At 40.4% G+C, this 18,012-nt stretch overlaps 1 protein-coding gene across 2 annotated transcripts in view; it reads right to left on the minus strand.

Annotated features, from left to right (window-relative positions):
- CDC42SE2 (CDC42 small effector 2) overlaps positions 1-17,609 on the minus strand; it is an 85,523-nt gene extending 67,914 nt beyond the window's left edge. The window contains exons 1-3 of one of the 2 annotated variants that reach the window (XM_082075892.1): positions 17,215-17,609; positions 16,369-16,426; positions 2,077-2,145 (exon numbers count right to left, since the gene is read on the minus strand). The gene's annotated coding sequence lies outside the window, so the exon portion shown is untranslated. The remainder of the gene's footprint in view (positions 1-2,076; positions 2,146-16,368; positions 16,427-17,214) is intronic. The other variant, XM_082075893.1, reaches the window with a different exon arrangement.
- Between the last annotated feature and the right edge of the window lie 403 nt (positions 17,610-18,012).

The following is an 18,012-nucleotide window of genomic DNA, read 5'->3' on the forward strand; positions in this document are numbered from 1 at the left end:
ATATTCGTCCTCTGCTCTTCTCCATCTTCTTCTTCAAACAGATATCACCATCTTTTACCTGCCCTTATCAACCCTACATCTGGTATCCAACTGACTCTTCTCCCACTTCCATCCACCTTCACAGGGTGCTGTGGTTTGTTGTTGTTGTGAAGCTTTATGGTGTTGGTAGTTTTAAAATTTATTTTAAAATTACCTGATCGGGCTATAACTTCCTTCTCTCTCCCACTCCTGACAGAGTCTCAAGCAGAGATTCCCCATTCCCACACCCCATTCTCATTCTGCAATGAAACATGGTATGTTTTTTGTTGTTGGTGGGGTTTTTTTTGTGGGTTTGTTTTGTTTTGTTTTCTACAGCATGAGTATATAAACTTGTGGCACTACTCCTGAGGCATAGCAGCAAGAAGCAGGCCAGAGAAGGACCTGCAGGGCCAGCAAGACAGGCTGCGGCTCCTGCTCCTGCTTTGGGATGCCAGTTACACTTCTAGTTTCACATGCTAGTAATAAAACCACCTCCTTGTCACATACTTCTCCAGGGTAGATTCATGTGCAGACTCTTCCTTCCCCAGGCTCTCTGGCAGAAAGCTTTTACAAGTAATAGTGAAATCAGAGCTGAAAAAAAACAGGTGTGTTCATAGAGAGGAAATGCACAACATGAAGGATAAGTCCAAACATGTCTGGTGGTACTGAAAACACTTCAAAGTCATCAAAGGAACATGGGGGAAGGGAAAGAGAAAGAAGGAAACAAAAAATGTAATGTTAGCAGTTTACCGGTATTTAAATACTTTGAGTATCTTTACAGTAAAGCATCAAGTTTGACTGCTGCTCGAATTACATACCTCATGAATGATGCTCAGAAGCACAGAGAATAAGGTAGAATAGAAGTTTATTACAGAGTACCTGAGAAATGAAACAGTGTTTGCAGGGCTAGTTCTCAATGCAGAGAATTGTGCAACATGTTCCGTAAGTTACACCTCTTTCTGAGGAAGCAGCATGTGTAAGAGACTTCTATGCACATTTCCTAAAGTACTGTTATCTAACAGTATCCTTCTCCACAGTTCATTTGTGTATTTAGACAGTAAAATACGAAACAGTAAAGAAGAATGTTGGAATAGAATTTACAAGCTTCTAAAATTAAATTTTCTGTACAGAACTGAGTTCATAAGAAACCAGCAGTAGTTTCAGGGTTTAACTGTTCTGTTAGTAGTTATCTAATCCATAGAAATCAACTCTATATAAATGTGCTGCAATTGTATCACTTACTAAAGTCAAACAGGAATAGATCTATACTAGAACTTTTCTGGAGGCAAATTCAGCTGATTAAAAACACTGGCCATTCATCTGCATTATTAAATACCACACAAAAACACATGTACTTGATGGGAGTTAGAAAGTAGTAAAGTCAAGATGGATGGGTCCTTCAAAGCTGAGCAAACCATGATAATCAGTAGCATATGACATTAAATTGCTAGTTAAATTATTAAAACCATGAAAGCTGCCACACAAAACCAAAGGAGATTTTTGTCATCTTATTGAAGAATTAGGTACTGGAGATCTATCTAGAAGCCTTACTTTGAACAAAAGAAAAGGAATGTGAAATTGACATAATTAGCAAATCCATTGAGGATATTTGGTAAGAAAATTAGGGAAGGAAATCTTGATAAAGTATACATGGCTGCACATACCCTGAATACCAGAGTCTGTTGGGGCAATAACACAATTTAATGTTGTCAAAAATAATTTGTTAAATTAACTAAGGATCACAAAGTACCTGGACCTCCTGTCAAAGTTAGTCTGAGTCAGACATGAATATTAATCAATCTGGTTTTATTACAAGCACAAAGGATATTTGCATATCATAATTCTGCTGGACTTCTCCTCAGGGACTCATCACCAAGGAGGCACTCGAACTGCTGCTTAGAATTCATGAGATGAGCCATGAAACCAGATCCAATCTACTTAAGGTTAAAATCCCTATCATGATTTGATGGTTTTGGTATCACAATGAATATTCATAGATCTGTCATCTGTGTTTACCTCAATATTTAAAGTAAAAAGTAAACTGATAGTGTTACCTACCTGAATTGTAAAACTTCAGTTACTCTGGTCCTTTCTTCAAGCAGCAAGTTACTGAAGATATCCCCAATACTAAAGAGCAAGGAAGAAGGAAAAAAATTGTATGAGTAATTATCCTAATGCAAATTATTTATAACAAAGAGCATGGTAACTTCACGCTAGCAGGAAGTAAAGAGCTACCAAAAGGAACAGTCAGGAGTTTCTCCAACTCTTCTCCTTTGAAGAGCACCACAGATGTTGGAACGGTTGAGCTGTTGCCATTAATGAATGAATTCAAAGATTAGAGGCCACCTTATTCACTGCAGTGTTGGAAGAAACTTTCGCTTATGCACCCTTGGGCACTCTTTATTCTTCTTCTAATATGTTTACACACTGTTTTAAATATATATTTGTAATTTATTTGTATGTACATATATATGTATGCCATAGTTAAAGCAACTAAGTGCGGAGCATGGGTTCAAAAGCAGTAACTACTTAATTTTGTCTGCTCCCTTTGCTATAGTCAAACCTAAATATTAGCAGAGACTGTGAAAGGCCCTCAATCAGATGCATGTTCCAACACTTGTGTGCAAGATTAGCTAGATAATCCCACTTACTGATTGGCCTTCAGATCACTGGCTATACCAGGTAGTACAGACCAGTTATTTCCTGAACTAAGTGCCCAGTAAAAATGTGCAACTTGGCAGTTAAGTCTCATGACATTTGTGAGCTCTAGCAAACAAATTTGTAATTGAATTATTGTCCATGGCATCTGCTATCAAATCCAGCAGTTCTCAGTAAAAGGACAGACTGTAAGTACTACAGGCAGAAACAGAAAGGAAACCTGCAAGACCTGGCTCTGAGCAACAAGAAGAATCACTGCTCTAGAATGTGCTGTTGAAGTAGCAGCAGATTATTTATCTGTGTTAAACCTGTATTAAAAACAAACAAACAAAACAAAACAACTGCTTGCTAGCTTTCACTGGGGGCTTGTTTGTCATATTACAGTCCCTCCTTGCTCACAAACTAGGGATCAGTCTTCTGTTTTTTTCTCAAACTAACATAAACCAGACTTGAAAAGTAAAATTGTTTTTTGTTGTTGTTTTCTATCTTTACCCCTCTCTTTCTTTTTTTCTTTTAAGAAAAGCCTGTCAGAAAATTTATGGACTAAAACCAAAGACCTGAAGCAGATGAGAGCAAGCAAAATAGAGGAGAAACGGTAAATCAAGAGAAGAATGTTAGGGAGGAAAACAGGGAAAGGGGAAACTTGCCTGGACAGTGTTACATGTCAACAGACAGAAAGCTTTGATCACCTTTTTTCTTAGGACAGAAATCTGTGTGGTCAAAAAAGAAAGACTTCACAACAGAGGATTGGTAAGAGGAACAGTGTTAGGAATTAGCTATAACCGCCTCTGTGAAAATTATATTTGATGACTGCATAGCCCTGAGAGTGACACAAGAAGACTCTGTGGAAAGAATGTGATCCGGGTCTCCTTCCTTTGGCTAAAGACCCAGACAATAGCTTTCTAATCTTTGTTTATCTCTAGTTACCTCAGAATAATGAAGAGGAGAAAAACAAACTTTAGTGGACAGAACAATAAGCTTGACATACTATATAAAAGGTGTAGAGTTACTGGACAAAGGTCTAGAGAGCTACAGGTCCCAAGGATGGGACATGTAGTTGGAGCAAAGCAGGCGGCTAACAACATAGTGCCAGAGGCACACAGGGAAAACACTTCAATCTCATAATGCTTGGGCTCCACATAAACTATATTCAGAATACCTGTAAGCAGAGTTCTAATGCTTTTCTTTCCCCGGGTAAAATAACCATATCACAAACTTATCAGACCAAACAGATGAGCAACCTGCTTGTAACATGACACCGCACTGATTGCCTAACAAATTCAATAAGAAAGCAAATAAAATACTTAACGCTAGCAAGACGAACGTGCATTTTTAGAGTAGATGTTAACTTTGTAACTGAATTGTCACTGACATTTGACTACATTTTAGTTAAAGACTCTGTGGACAATATTTAATATGTAGATAGGAGAAACAAATAATCTAACTGCAGTTAAGCATGGACCTCCTCACTCAAACACAATGTAACTGAAATCAAAGTGGAGAAAGATTCATATTAGTAAATTTTACTTAAAGAAAACTGAGACGTTTCTGCATTATGATACGTTAGCACCAAGTGCTAACATTAATAGCACATACAACATCCTAAAAACATGTAGAGAACGCAACTCCGCATAAGCTATTTCATTATGTAACTATACTTATACAAATAAGGCAAGAGTAGATATAAGAATATTTGCATTTACAACTACTAAACCAAATGTTTTCCTCCACCCCTCTCCTTAAAGAAAAACAGGCAAAGTAGAAAATAAATGAATTACACTTTCCTAATCTGTAGCACTAAAAGTCTTGGGCCACACTGTAAGAGCAGCAGGACAGAACAACAAAAGCCATTCTTGTACAATAACGTTTGGAAAAGCCAGTCACAAATGAGCTCTGGACCAGTAGTTTTAAGTCATCATGTCACAGCTATTTAAAGTCCCAGATGAATGAAGTCTGTAGACTAAACCCACATCCTAATGGACAATGTAATTCACAAAAACCACTTCTATAAATGGTAGACTTCTGGCTTGAAATGCTATTAAATGAACTGGCATAGAGTACCAACCAGCAGAGTGGAAAGAGCAGTTGTTTGCAGGTACTGCCAAGGCACGCTATTAATCAAGCTGCAACCACTTTCTATGAAGTCTGGGCATTGCTCGTTCATTACTAATGTCAATTATACACAGCAATTGTCCAAGTGTTAGCATTTGCATGAAAATTTGAAGCTTTATTCTTGTCTGAAGCCTTGTTTTCAGAGCTAACAATTTAGTATACTACTGTACTTATAAATAACAATTAAATTTTTTATTTAACCAGTTACAATAAACTGCTGACATTGCAACGTTAGCAGGCATTTCATCATTATCCTAACATTACCTGCTCAGATGGTTTCTTATTTCACTTAGTCCATCAGAGCTTAAGTCGATTTAGTCATATTAACCTTTTTGAGAAGTTCAATATAAAACCTGCATATGAAAACAAAGATGACAAAGTACAAATCAATATGATAAATGACATATTAATTACCTTGGAAAGGTGAAACTTATCTATTACTACAATGCTTCTCAGTGAAGGTGCCAGAGCACTGGAACAGGCTGCCCAGGGAGGTTGTGGAGTCTCCTTCTCTGGAGACATTCAAAACCCGCCTGGACATGTTTCTGTGTAACCTCATCTAGGTGTTACTGCTCCGGCAGGCAGATTGTACTGGATGATCTTTCGAGGTCCCTTCCAATCCCTAACATTCTGTGATTCTGGGATTCCACTGAAGAGATACACATTCCTTTAAAAAAACTAAATGCCAAATAAGTCTATTTTGATGAGGCAGCTACAAAAATGCCAAAAGCATTAATAGATTTGAGAAAATTAATTTGTTATTACTTCATGTATTAAATTCAGAGAAAAAATAATTAGTGCAGCCTCATAATATTTCTTAAGTTGTTTTCTAATTACACAGAATAGGATGAAATTTGATAAAGAATGTGAAGACACTATATAAGTAAAATGTAAGCTTTAAAAATGCATTTTTGTCTTAAGGAAAAGTATTATCTAAGCTAAAGAGGCCATGACTTTACAGTAGACAATGAGTTAAATGGCCTGCAAACATTCAGTCCTTTCCATTGAAAAACAAACATATACCACAAAACAAAAACCACAATAAAACCAGACAATGAACTTCAGCATTTTCAACAATTTATCCATAAGAAAATAATAATCTAAACTTTATATTTATTTTTGTTATCTTTGTTAGAACACTGGACTTTTAAATTCTTTTGCAAGCTATTAAAAACTGAAATGGAAAAAATATCAAGGATCAGTTTTGCACCTGCCAAGTAATTTTCATCTCTCTTATGGACATATATATAGTATATACACACAGATTTACAATCATCCTTCCATTCCAGTCAATGGTAAAGTCACATACAAGCAGGAAATTACAGATAGCTAGTAGAACCTATTTTATAATTTTATTACAAGGCCTATAACTGGTACACCAATTCATTTAATAGAGCCATAATGAATGTGAATTGAGTTAATAAATGTCAAAGAATTCAGAGCTGTGCATATCTGGAAGCAAAACATTCATAAGGTATGTAACATTAAACCTAAGTTGAGGCACAAAGAATCACAAAAGCTCATTTTAATTTCTCCCATTCCTATCAGAGGGATCTAAGCCTCAAAATTAGAGCCCTTTAGAGGACAATGTAGAGATGGCACACTTAGGTCTGGAGGAGGAAGATAACCTCTACTCACCAGCTCAGCCTAGAAGAGGACTTGGGACAGTAGCCTACTTGAACTTATACCTGAATACCTTTTCCCCACCTTAAACACTGTTTTCAAGAGATCCTTAGAAGATAACAGCGTGAAGACATTTCAGTATTTTATAATGTTTACATTTATCTCCATGGGCCTCCAGAAATGTCCCCAAGAAAAACAAAGCAATTAATCCTCCTGGAAACTACTGTGAGTCAGACACATGGTGTGAATTTTGGGGTTGTCATATGCAGGAACAAGAGCTGGACTTGATGATCCCTGCGGGTCCCTTCCAGCTCAGGACATTCTGTGATTCTATTGACATAGAAGCTTGACCTCCAGGTCATGTTCACCTGTGCTGGCATCAAGCTTTCCTATTTCTTCTCTGTTCCAATGAAATTCTCTGGTTTGTCAGTGACAGAGGTGTGTCTAATTGGATGATGAATGGACAACACTGTATAAACATCCTAAGGAGAAGGCTGAAACACACCTGGGTCAGAGGCAGGGAGTGCAGAAATTCATCTATGTAAGGCATGAAATCCTATATTTTGTTGCACTTAGACTGGATTTTTAGTATGAAGAAACACAGCATATATTACAAAATTTGAGAGGCTAAGCCTTTCATAAAGAGCAGGAGAAAGTATTTGTGAACTGATACTTCTTTCTCAGATTATTTTACAACCATACAATGTAAATCTAACAGGTATCTCCTTCACTGTATGTAAAGTCTTTCCTTCTTCATAAGGAAATGGCTGAAAAAGGTTAATACTGTCTTGGGTTTTGGTGGGAGGAAGGTGCATTTAATAATATGCTTTTCAGAAGCAGCTACTGTGTTTTCATATCTGCCAACATAGACTTTGAGAACCTGACATGAAAAACTTAACTGATTTATCAGATAGAGGATGTAATTTACTTGAATTTTTGCTTCAAAATCTAGTATGAATAATCCCTTAGCTGTCTGCTTTAAATTGCACAAGTAACAATCAACCTGTGTGCTACTACAAATCCTGCACATAACAGACATGGGCAGATTGAGGTAATCAATGCAACAAAAAAAACCTACAACAGATCATTGTTTGAAGTCTTATCAACCGCAAAGTTTCGTGTTTTAAAGAACTGGAAAGAGAGATATCCTATTAGTGGACATGAAACAACTTCTTCAACAAGCCAACACAGAACCCAGCATATCACCACCTTTACAAACAGCTCCACTGCCTGCACAGCAGAGTCCTGCCGTCGTAAAAACAGCCTTGAAAAAACACAACTTGTTTTCCTAAGACAAAGACTTTCAATGTCATCACTTCCCAGATTTACCCTCTTGAAAGGGGGCCTTGCATTTTGAAAAACAAAACAAAACATACTAATAAGCATTATTACTATGACAGAGTGCATAACAAATGAATAGCATTGCAAAACCAAAATATACCAAGTGATGTGAACGCAGACACAGACAGCTCAGACCTACAGCTGGCTGTGTAAGTTCAGGACAATATGACCCAGTGTTGGTGTCACGCCGGGCTAATGACTCTGCTCTGCCAGTGGGACAGTGGGCTCCTGTCAGCCTCCCCAACTCATCTGAACTCTGATGCAGAGAAGGCATTTCAACTCCACATCCCTCTTGGTGGTTTTGTTATAGGGTTTATTTATGCAATGGAAGAGTCAAGAAGCACATTCTCTCAGGCCACCTAGCATGGAAGTCATTACATCTTGGTCTGCATTTCGAACCAGTACCAGTGCCTCTGTAATTCTCAATAGAAGTGGGCCAAAATTTTTAAACCAAAAAGTTACACCAACTCATTCAATTTTGAAACAGTTGATATAGTAACAGGGTAAATAAATCATCCTTCATCTAAGTCTCCTATTTTTTTTTTCCAGTTTGTTTAGACTACAGTAGTAAAGAGCCAAGAAACTTCGGGTTTAACTTTTCCTGTTCCCCAAAGCAAGCAACAGCCAGTCCTCCTATAAACTCATACAAATTTATAAGCTTATCTGTCATCAACACTGATTGAATAAGGGTAATTATTAAGGACTAGTTTCAGCACTCAGAACACAGTTCCTCTTTAAAATATTTTTTTTAATTGTTTAGGATTTTGTTTATTTGGTTTTGGTGGGTTTTTCCTTTGTTTTGTTTGGGTTTTGTTTGTTGGTATGGGTGGGTTTTTTGTTTGCTTTGGGTTTGTTTGTTTGTTTGTTAACTAGCATTGACTGCACTTCAGAACAAAATCTGTGTCTAAGGCAACAACAGCATGTACAAAAGCATCCAGACAGGCTTACCCAGAAACAAGAACCTTCAACATTCACAATGACTTGGCAGAAATAACTATGACACGAGCTATCAGTAATAAGGGTCCTTGGTACGTAGCTCCAGTTGTAAAACACTGATTTTAAGCCTATCCATAAGTTCTTGAAGAAGCAAGAAAGAAGTTTTGAAGTTTCTTTGCTAGATTACAAGATTCTTCTATGCCATTTCCTGAAGACTCAATGATTACCCACACATCTGATTATTTCACTAGATTAGTTTCAGAATCACAACAAAAATGTGGTTAAAAATCAGACTACACGCAGTATTAGCTGCATCATATCACCCTGGTTTTAATTAAGCAAAGAACGCATCTACATCATCTAGTGGCACTGAGCATATGCAATATTAACAGATTCTGTTAATGCAGATTCTGACTTTAGCCTTCCTCCCACACACATTACCATGGTGATTTGCAAAATTTGCTGTCTGGGATTTTGAACAGTGCAGTATTTGAAATGCCCTCAGCATCTTTGAATAGATGCAAACACAAATTAAGTTATATTTAAAGAGGATATAAGCCACAAATAGTTTGGTAAAGCTGACTTCACAGAAGAGCACTGACAAAAATAACTTAATGTGACCTCAACCAGTAGAAACAAAGGTTTCGCATTATGTTTTCCGTCCCTCAAAGGGAACTAAGTTTAAGGATTTGACAAAATAAATGGCATACATTCAGTATAAAAAGCATAGTCTAGAATCACCATTATCTCTGTCAACATTTGAGCTATCCGTAAAGTGTCACTTGAAGAACAACATATTTTCTTTGAAGGAATTCTTAATTTATATATTATTTCATGAAAATGCACACTTGTTTGAACTACAACAGGTCTCTGCCTGTTGTGAGTTTCCCACAAGTGGAATCGCTCCTCACACATTTTCCTTTTCATTTATTATGATTTTCAACAAATTAAAAAAAAAATCATAAGAAATGAGGGTCATCTTTCTGTGAATGCTACATATCCCGACAACATAAAGGGCACAGGACTGGGAGCAAAGGCGACAATTCTTGGTTCTTTGTGCCCCAACCAAACAACAGGTTAAACAAACAAATCCACCACAACACCTGTTATGTATATTGTCCTGTATATAAAATGATAATGTCTCATACTTCAGTTTGTAAGCACCTTGGGATACAACTAACACAATTATGATTCTAATGAAGAAATACAAGGAACAAGACTTCACCACAACTGCTATCTGCAGGTAATGACTAATATTACCCTTGAAAATGTATTCTTCCAAAGATGCACTTCACTTTCTTCACAGACTCAATTGTAATGAGTTTAGGATCTCAATGAAAGGTTCACCACTAAGTTCATCACAGCCAGGGTTTAACTTTAAACTGAAAGGCGTCCCTCACCACTCCTACCCACTTCTTGGGAAAGGCCTGCAGTAAGTGTAAGCACCGATTAACAACCATGCGTGGCTGAAGAAGATGCACCAGTGCAGGGACTTACAGGTTCTTCCTTAGGGCCCTCACAGGAAGCTGGGCAATGGTGGACACTGGAAGATGGTCCATGTTTTAGTCTCAATCATGTTTCACAATAGAGTGGCTGTTCGGACATACTGCCCCTTCAAATTCACCTCAGTCTTAAGTCCAACTGACATTTTTCAAGAGCATCACGCAGCTTTACCCATTACAAGACAGCTTAGCAGAAAACAAGCTACAATTGCATCAAATAACAGAGCTAGACACACCTAGATTTATCTTTCAGAGTAAGTCACTATTTCAACACTAAAATAAAAAGACTTGATCATGCAGCATACCCTGGCTGTACCAGCGACATGATCAGTGACATGCTCCCACTGTCTAAACATCTGTGTAAGGTGAATTTTTGGTATGACAACCAAACAAAAAAACAAAAACAAAAACAAAAAAAAAGGGAATGCACCAGAGATACCTAGCCCTCCACTAGCACCACAAATTATTCTCCCCATATGCTTGAGGACAAAGAAACAAAAAAATCCCCAACACAACACCAAACTGATGAGCAAGGAGTGCACGAAATACCAAAACAATAGTAATTATTTGAAGACCACTCCCTGCTGCTCCCTCCCCTTAGAAATTAGAGGTTACTTGAAACAGGTATTTCTAAACTTTTCTTTCAGTACACTGTAGATTGACTTCTTCAATATGTGACCACCAAACAAAAAACAGGTAAACTCCTCCTCTGAAATACTTAAACATATGTTTGGGTGGAGAAAACAGCCTCTATGGTATCTCGAAATCTGAGTACGCAGTTGAGGTGAACAGGACTATTCTTAACTTCAAACAACTTTTTTACATCAATTTTAATTTATTTTTATTATCCCAAGACAGAACAAATGTTTATAAAGCTCGGCTTATTAGAAAAGGACTTCAGTACTGCAAATCAGGGCAAGATACCATTCACTTGAAGGATTAGAAGGGAAAATGCGTACTTGAGCTCAAATGAAAAATTATTCTCAGGAAGCTTTAAAAGTGTAGGTGAAATTCCTTTAGCAACTGGTGTTTGTTGAGAACAGCTGCATCACGTGGGGCCAATTAAAAGAGATGTTATCCATCAGCACAAGAGTTATTGAACATGAGCCATAAGATAAAAGCAACCAATAAAAGTAACAAAGAGCTTTCTGCATGTAACATTTCAATACTTAGTAGAATGACTGTTTTGATGAGGAATCCAACTGCAATTTATTAAAGTCCTGGTTTTGCACAAGATTTAAACAGTTGGTCTCCAAATTCAGTGAGTGAGTACAAAGAAAGATGACAAAATATCCTCTTCCAAGAAGGAAGTGAGGCCAAAGTATATCAAGTCTATACAAAGATAAGCCTGTACGTTAGGGCAGGACAGGCACTAAATTTAACACTGAAATTGCTAGCTTCATTCAAAAGACAGATGCACTTATTTCTTCTGTGAGAGCAACTGGGATTTTGACTGGGAAGGCCTTGGTGACAGCATACTTTCTATTCTATAGAGAGAAAGTTTTCCTAAGAAAACATTTCTAAACTCTGTGTATTAACGGATAAAGTCCACAGCATGTACAGTCAGAAAAAACACATTGAGTTGTATCATAATTTGTAAAAAAGCACAAGATACCAAAACACCCAGCAAACAATGATGCAGTCTGTAATCAGTTATTTGGCTCCTGCATTATTTTGCCCTTGTACTGTGATTCATATACTGATAAAACAAATAGCTCTCTGTTTTAGCCTAAATGGTTAAAGATACTTATAATATTTTGTCCCGGCTTGCCTGAAGTGTGACTCTAAGTACTGTAACTGCATTGGTGTGAAAAACGTTTGGATCAGAATGGTCATTGTCATGTGCAATCTTCTCCCAGCATTAGGAGCCCCTTATTATTTAGATGAAAGTTTCTCCTTTACAATCCGAAAGATGAATTGCCATTTCTCCTCCAGCACCTTTCCTCATAACACTTCTGCTACAACTTACATATAGTGGGGATGAGATTGAAACCCTGTCCAGCAAAGGACTGAGCTGCGAGTTTTCAAATAAGCACAGTATCAGATCATGTGCTCAGGTAACTGCCACCCAATAGACCTTTGCTGTTATTAGATGTTGGCCTATACCATGATCCATACTTCCAACACCAGCCAAATAAGCAAGCTATCCATTGAACAAGCCAGAGAGATCCATTTTAGTTGTTTGTTGCATATACCTTAACCACAACTTTGCAGCAAGCTGAACAGCAGTTCCTGGCTCTTCAGGCAGCACAACTGTCAGCAGCTTGCTTTCTCCCACCTACCACTCCGACGCACTACTGCACATGCACAGACAAGGTTTCAGTTCTCTCCCTGACACCTCATGACAAACATTACCAATCAGACAGGACAGAAAACTAAATAAATCAGAGGAGGAAGTTAATATAGTACAGCCATGTTTCCAGGAAGAAGCCTGCAAAACCTGCTGATGACTCTGACACCTTATGTCTTCCTCTTTATGCCTCCCTCCTAAACCCTTCTGTTAATGTGACACAGACAAAAAAGATGGAAGACTGCTCTGAAGTGGGTCTGCACTCCCTTAACTGTGCCTTCATCACAGACAAGAGAAGCTCCTCTTCTTCTTGGAGTTGAGAAGAAGCAATCAAGAAAAACCTCTGTTCATCTTGAGACAATAATTACCCTTGGACTAGTAGTTGCACTTCACACATCTACTTCTAACCACATGCAAAACACTGAACTAGAAAGAGACCAAAGGGTTCCTTAGGCAGAACCACACAACAGTCACTGAGAACAGACCCTCTCAGCGAACACTCACCACTAAATTCTCATTTTTAACAGCAGACAGTTTTCTCAGTGCTAAACTTCCTCTTCAGTCCACTCTTTACATAAAGCCTCTGTTTCGACATGTTCAGTGCAGCTGTTTGATTGCTCTCCTACCGAATTTCATGTGTTTCAGGTTGCTTGTTCCTTGAATTTGCCATTACCTCTTGACATCATCACTAGTCATGTGATAAAACAAGAGACACTAATCACCCAAGACAGATTTGCTTCACCAAAATATCTTGAAACCTTAAAGTTTTTGGGAATACTCAAAAGGCTCTCTTCATATTTACTGTGGTTTTGTTTTTTTTTTTTAAGGAATCCAATGCATCCATCTCAAGGCTGGCATCCCTCAGAGAGGGATTTCTCCTTCCCCTCCCCCCCTCATTTTCCTGCCAGGCTTGGCCACAGGAAGGAACACTGTGTCCCTGTTTTTCTAACACATCTCCAAATAGGCTATTCAAAAATTTGTCCTTGAAGAAAAATAATAATTTACTTGGACCGTCATCATCATGTACACTTAGCTTCAGTACTTTTAATGCAACAGCAAGACAGCTATAATATTTAAAAACTCCTTCATGTTAACCCTGCTAAATATACTTTGGAACTGACAAAATTGCTTTAGAAGACAGGCATACATGTACCAGCAACATTTGTGTAGTAAACAGCAGCCAATTCACCACAATCCTTCAGCATATATAAGAAAGCATTTCTTGGATTTTAAAGGTATCAAAGCAGTGACTTAACACTTTCACAACACCTTCAGATGTTTTAAAACTCAGTTATTTGCTTTACAGGCCAACATTAAGCAGACACAAAAAGACTAATATTAAATAAATAGGGTACTTAGTAGCAAAGACATTTTAATGAATGCAACGCAGCACAGTACAACAAGGCCCTACAAAGGACCACAGTGGTCTTCACCCATTTTCCCTATCTGAGCACAGAGAGGTGTACGGCAATAAACAGATACCCAGAGGTAAGGAGGTGACCAAAGATAACCAGGTCATTCAGATACATGTTTATGTAAGGCAACAGTCTTTCATATCTAGTAAAACATGTGTAGCCGTAATGAATTTCATGATAAATTGCTCTTCAGTTCCTGGACTCAGCTTGACAAGTATAATCAGGAGTTGCAAATAAGTTGCTGAAAGCTAATTTGAATAGTCAAACTATTACTCAAAAGTAAGTGAAAGCTAGTCATATTTTAGTTATACACAAGTACTCAGTGACACTGACCAGAATCCAGTGCACTTCTGCACATAGAGCTAACACAAATCATGACAGAGTTTTCAAAACAGACCAGTAGATTTTCTTTAGCTATAGTGTATGCCAAGCTTCCATATAATTTGCCACTCCACAACAAGCCAAATTCACCAAAAGTGAAGCAAACAAAAAAAAGACCTGAAAGCGAGGTACTTTCAGGAAGTACTTTTTCTTTGTACGTTACTGAGTAACTTAATTTGACATTATGCTTCATGCCTAAAGGTTGGTCTATACATCACATTAAGCAAAATAAATGTCTCAATGCTATTATTAATAGTTTAAAAAAACCCCAAACTTGAACTTCAAGAACCTGCTATCTCATATACCACAGAATGAAATTCATTTTCCTTGTAATTCATATCTCAATATTGTAAACCAAAAATATTTTCCTAATAGCATACTGTAATTGTAGCAGAAAATCCTAACCAGAGCAACAAAAAAATAAAACCCTTCACACCCCACCTTTGAGGGTCAAAAGGTCTGGCACAAACATCTGAAGAGTTTGTGCAAGTTTGCCCTAAAAGCCTTACTCAAGTTACCAGGTGTTACAGGGACTCCACCCTGGTGAACAATGAATTATAGCAGCAACTGCTGATTAATATTATTTCACCACCACAAACCACTACCCCATCTAGAAATGTAAGAGAGTATTGATTACATTTCTTGCTGGGGAAAAATATGAAATGAGAAATTTAACACTTCTTGTTCACTGTAATGCCTCCATAGCACATGATATGATTTCTCAACACTACTCTAGAGTTAAGGTTTTATCACTGCAACAGAAGCTCTGATACCTGGGTAAAAAAGTCACAGTAAAATACCTAGAAAGACACTTGGAACACACACTTAATTTCTCTTCTGTTTCTAAATCAACTCAACTTACTTATTGGACAGCACAAACTACGATAGGATGTTAAAAATATTTGTCTTGTCCCTATTGTGACAAGCCGATGTCCACAAGGCTTCCCACACACCACCACGCTGCAAACCACCACAGAACTTCTAACAGGAAGGTTAGAATTACTAGCAAGCTTCAAAACAATTTATTTTTTCTGGTTATATGACAGAACAAGTAAATTGTCCATTATTCTTCAGCAAAATAGCCTTTAAATCAAGGACAACATATGAAACAGCTGTAACATTTCTCAACAAGCTACATCTAACAACAGTTTCAGAGTTCTTCACACCTCTAGTGTACAAACACATTATAATGTTTTATAATCTGATATATACAACTTTGGTCTCAATACACAGAAATTTCATCAGGAAGTTCCTTCAACATAGAAGAACTGATTCTCAAAGTAGAAAGCATGTAGAAAGTATTACCCATTAGCAAATTAATTTTAGATACTTGGACAGCTATACCTATATTCTAGCTTCTCACCCAAGCTAACAGGAAAAATTAAATTTAAGAGAACAATAATGCACCTATTGACACACAATTAGATTTAGAGCCATACTAAAATTTATACAATGAATTATCTAATTGCTTATCTCAGGTCATAATCATTTGATCACTTTATACAATTTCATCTACAACAGCCTCTTTCATCCTTCAAAAATTACTACAATGAAACCTAGTATTTTTTTACATCTTTCAAAATTACATCTATATTTCAACAATATAAAACCAGCTTTCAAAAAATGTCTGTATCTTCACTGAGCTATTACTAATCAGATTACCTAGGCAAATTAATTGACTAAGCATTCTTCATGAGTGAGGAGAAAGGACCATACAATCTCAACTCAAATACAAGGAAATGTACTAGTATTACACTTACAGGTGCTTCCTGTACATTGATTTGAAATTAAAAGGTGACTGTCTGCCCTTGAGGGTTAAGATAAGATACATCACAAAAAAACCCCCCAACAAACTAAAAAAAAAAGGAGCTTAAGGCAACCCCCGCCCTGGGCTTTTCAGATTTTCTTTCTTTTCTATTTTTTTAACCAGTTATCACAGTCCAGGAGAGATGTTATCGATATATTTGCAATGTGCATAGGAAAAGTCTGCTTGGGGTTTCATTTAAATTACTTCTGTAGTTTTTGTCTCACAAACGTGAAACAGTCATTCCATACATCTATCCAAGTTCAAAAACAAAACCAGAAGACTTACAGTTTAATGCACATCCAACTTCAGAGTTAAAAGTTGCAGGAGCTTATGTTATCCTGACCTACAAAAGATTTATAATTTCGGTAAGAGCACAAGGTTGCACACAGTGAATAACTGCCTGAACACCAAACAACCCAAAAGACAAGCACCACATTTCAAACAATCCCATTAAATATAGCTTCACCTCTGTGGATGTGCAAGGCAGTCACAGCTGCTACACCCCAGCGCCCCTCCCAGAGCGGCCTCCCGGCCATCCCGCCGCTGTGCGGGGCTCCCCACGGCGCTCAGGGACACGCGGGGCCGCGGCGCGGGGGACAGGGAGGCGCCTCGGCACCCCCAGCACAGGCCCCGCTGCCCGGCGCCCACCCACTCGCTCACCGCGGCACCTGCCCGCCCGCCACACGCCTTGCCAGGGAAGCGGGGGGCGGAAATTTTTCATCGCCCACCAGCAAATCTGTTGGTTACTCCTTTTTTCCGAGTCTCAGACGCACTACCGCTGAGCATCGCCCGCCGCGCCCGCGGCACTGGCCAGCCCCGCTCCCCGGCGGCAGGGCCGGAGGCTGCCCCTACAACGCCCCGCCCGGCCCGGCCCCCGCCGCTCCCGCGCACCTCGCTCGCCACTGCCCGCCGCGGGGCTGGCGGTGGGGAAAACACCGGCGGTCTCAAGCGGAGGCGGCGGAGAGGCGGCAGCCCCCTCCTCCGCCAGCAGCGGCCCGAGCCCCCGCGACCCCCGGTGAAGGGAGCGGCCGCGACGCAGCCCGGCCTGCCGGCAGGTACCTGCCGTGCGGACACGCCAGGGAAGAGAGGCGGCGAGAACCGGGACCCCCGCACCCTGCCCCCGCCACTCACCGCTGCCCACGGCGGTGCCCGCTCCTTTGTCTGCCCGCCGCGCCCCAGCTCCTCCGTTCCCAGCTGCCGGGCACCCCCGCGCCCCCTCCCCGCCGCGCTGGGGGGCGGAGGAGGACGCAGACGAGATCCGCGGAGGAGGCCGCTGCCTCCCGGCGGTCACATGCAGCGGGCGGGCGCGGCGCAGGCCCCCTCCCGCCCTCGCGGGAGCCCCGCCGGCAGGTTCTGAGGCGGGTTGGGGGGTGAAGATGGCGACCTCAGCGGCGCGGGGAGGGAATCCCCGGGCCGGCCCGCTCCGCTCCGCGCTGCCGGCTGGGCTGGGCGCGGCGGGGAGAGGAGGGGACAAAGGAGGCCGGGCGGCTGCGAGTCGGCTGCCGCTGCCCGTCAGCGCTATCGATGTGCCGCCCGCTCCTCCTCCGCGCCTCCAAACAGCCGTCGGGGCCGGCGCCGCAGCGCCCCCTGCCCGCCCCGCGCCTTGACAGCGGCCGCCGCGCCCGGGCGCTGGGTGCCGAGCGGAACGGAGCGGACCGCGGGGCTCTGCTGCGCACCCCGGGGGCACACGGGGCTGGCGCCAGCGTGGCTTGTGGCATGGGCCCTGCCTGTCCGGAGGCGGGCGGAGCCAGCGGTCCGGAGTTCTCCGAAGCCGGCGAGGTCGTCTCACCTTCTCAGACGCTTCTCCTGCCGTGGCTCTGCGAGGAGGCAGCACGCCCCGCGGCTGTCAGCGCAAATGGCTGAGTCTTCATTAGCAGGCTGCCCAGAGTTCTGTGCTGGCATTGCAGGGGGCTTGCAGAGGTGTGGAAA

Source organism: Streptopelia decaocto, assembly GCF_964273445.1.
Source record: "Streptopelia decaocto genome assembly, chromosome: Z".
NCBI lineage: Eukaryota > Metazoa > Chordata > Aves > Columbiformes > Columbidae > Streptopelia > Streptopelia decaocto.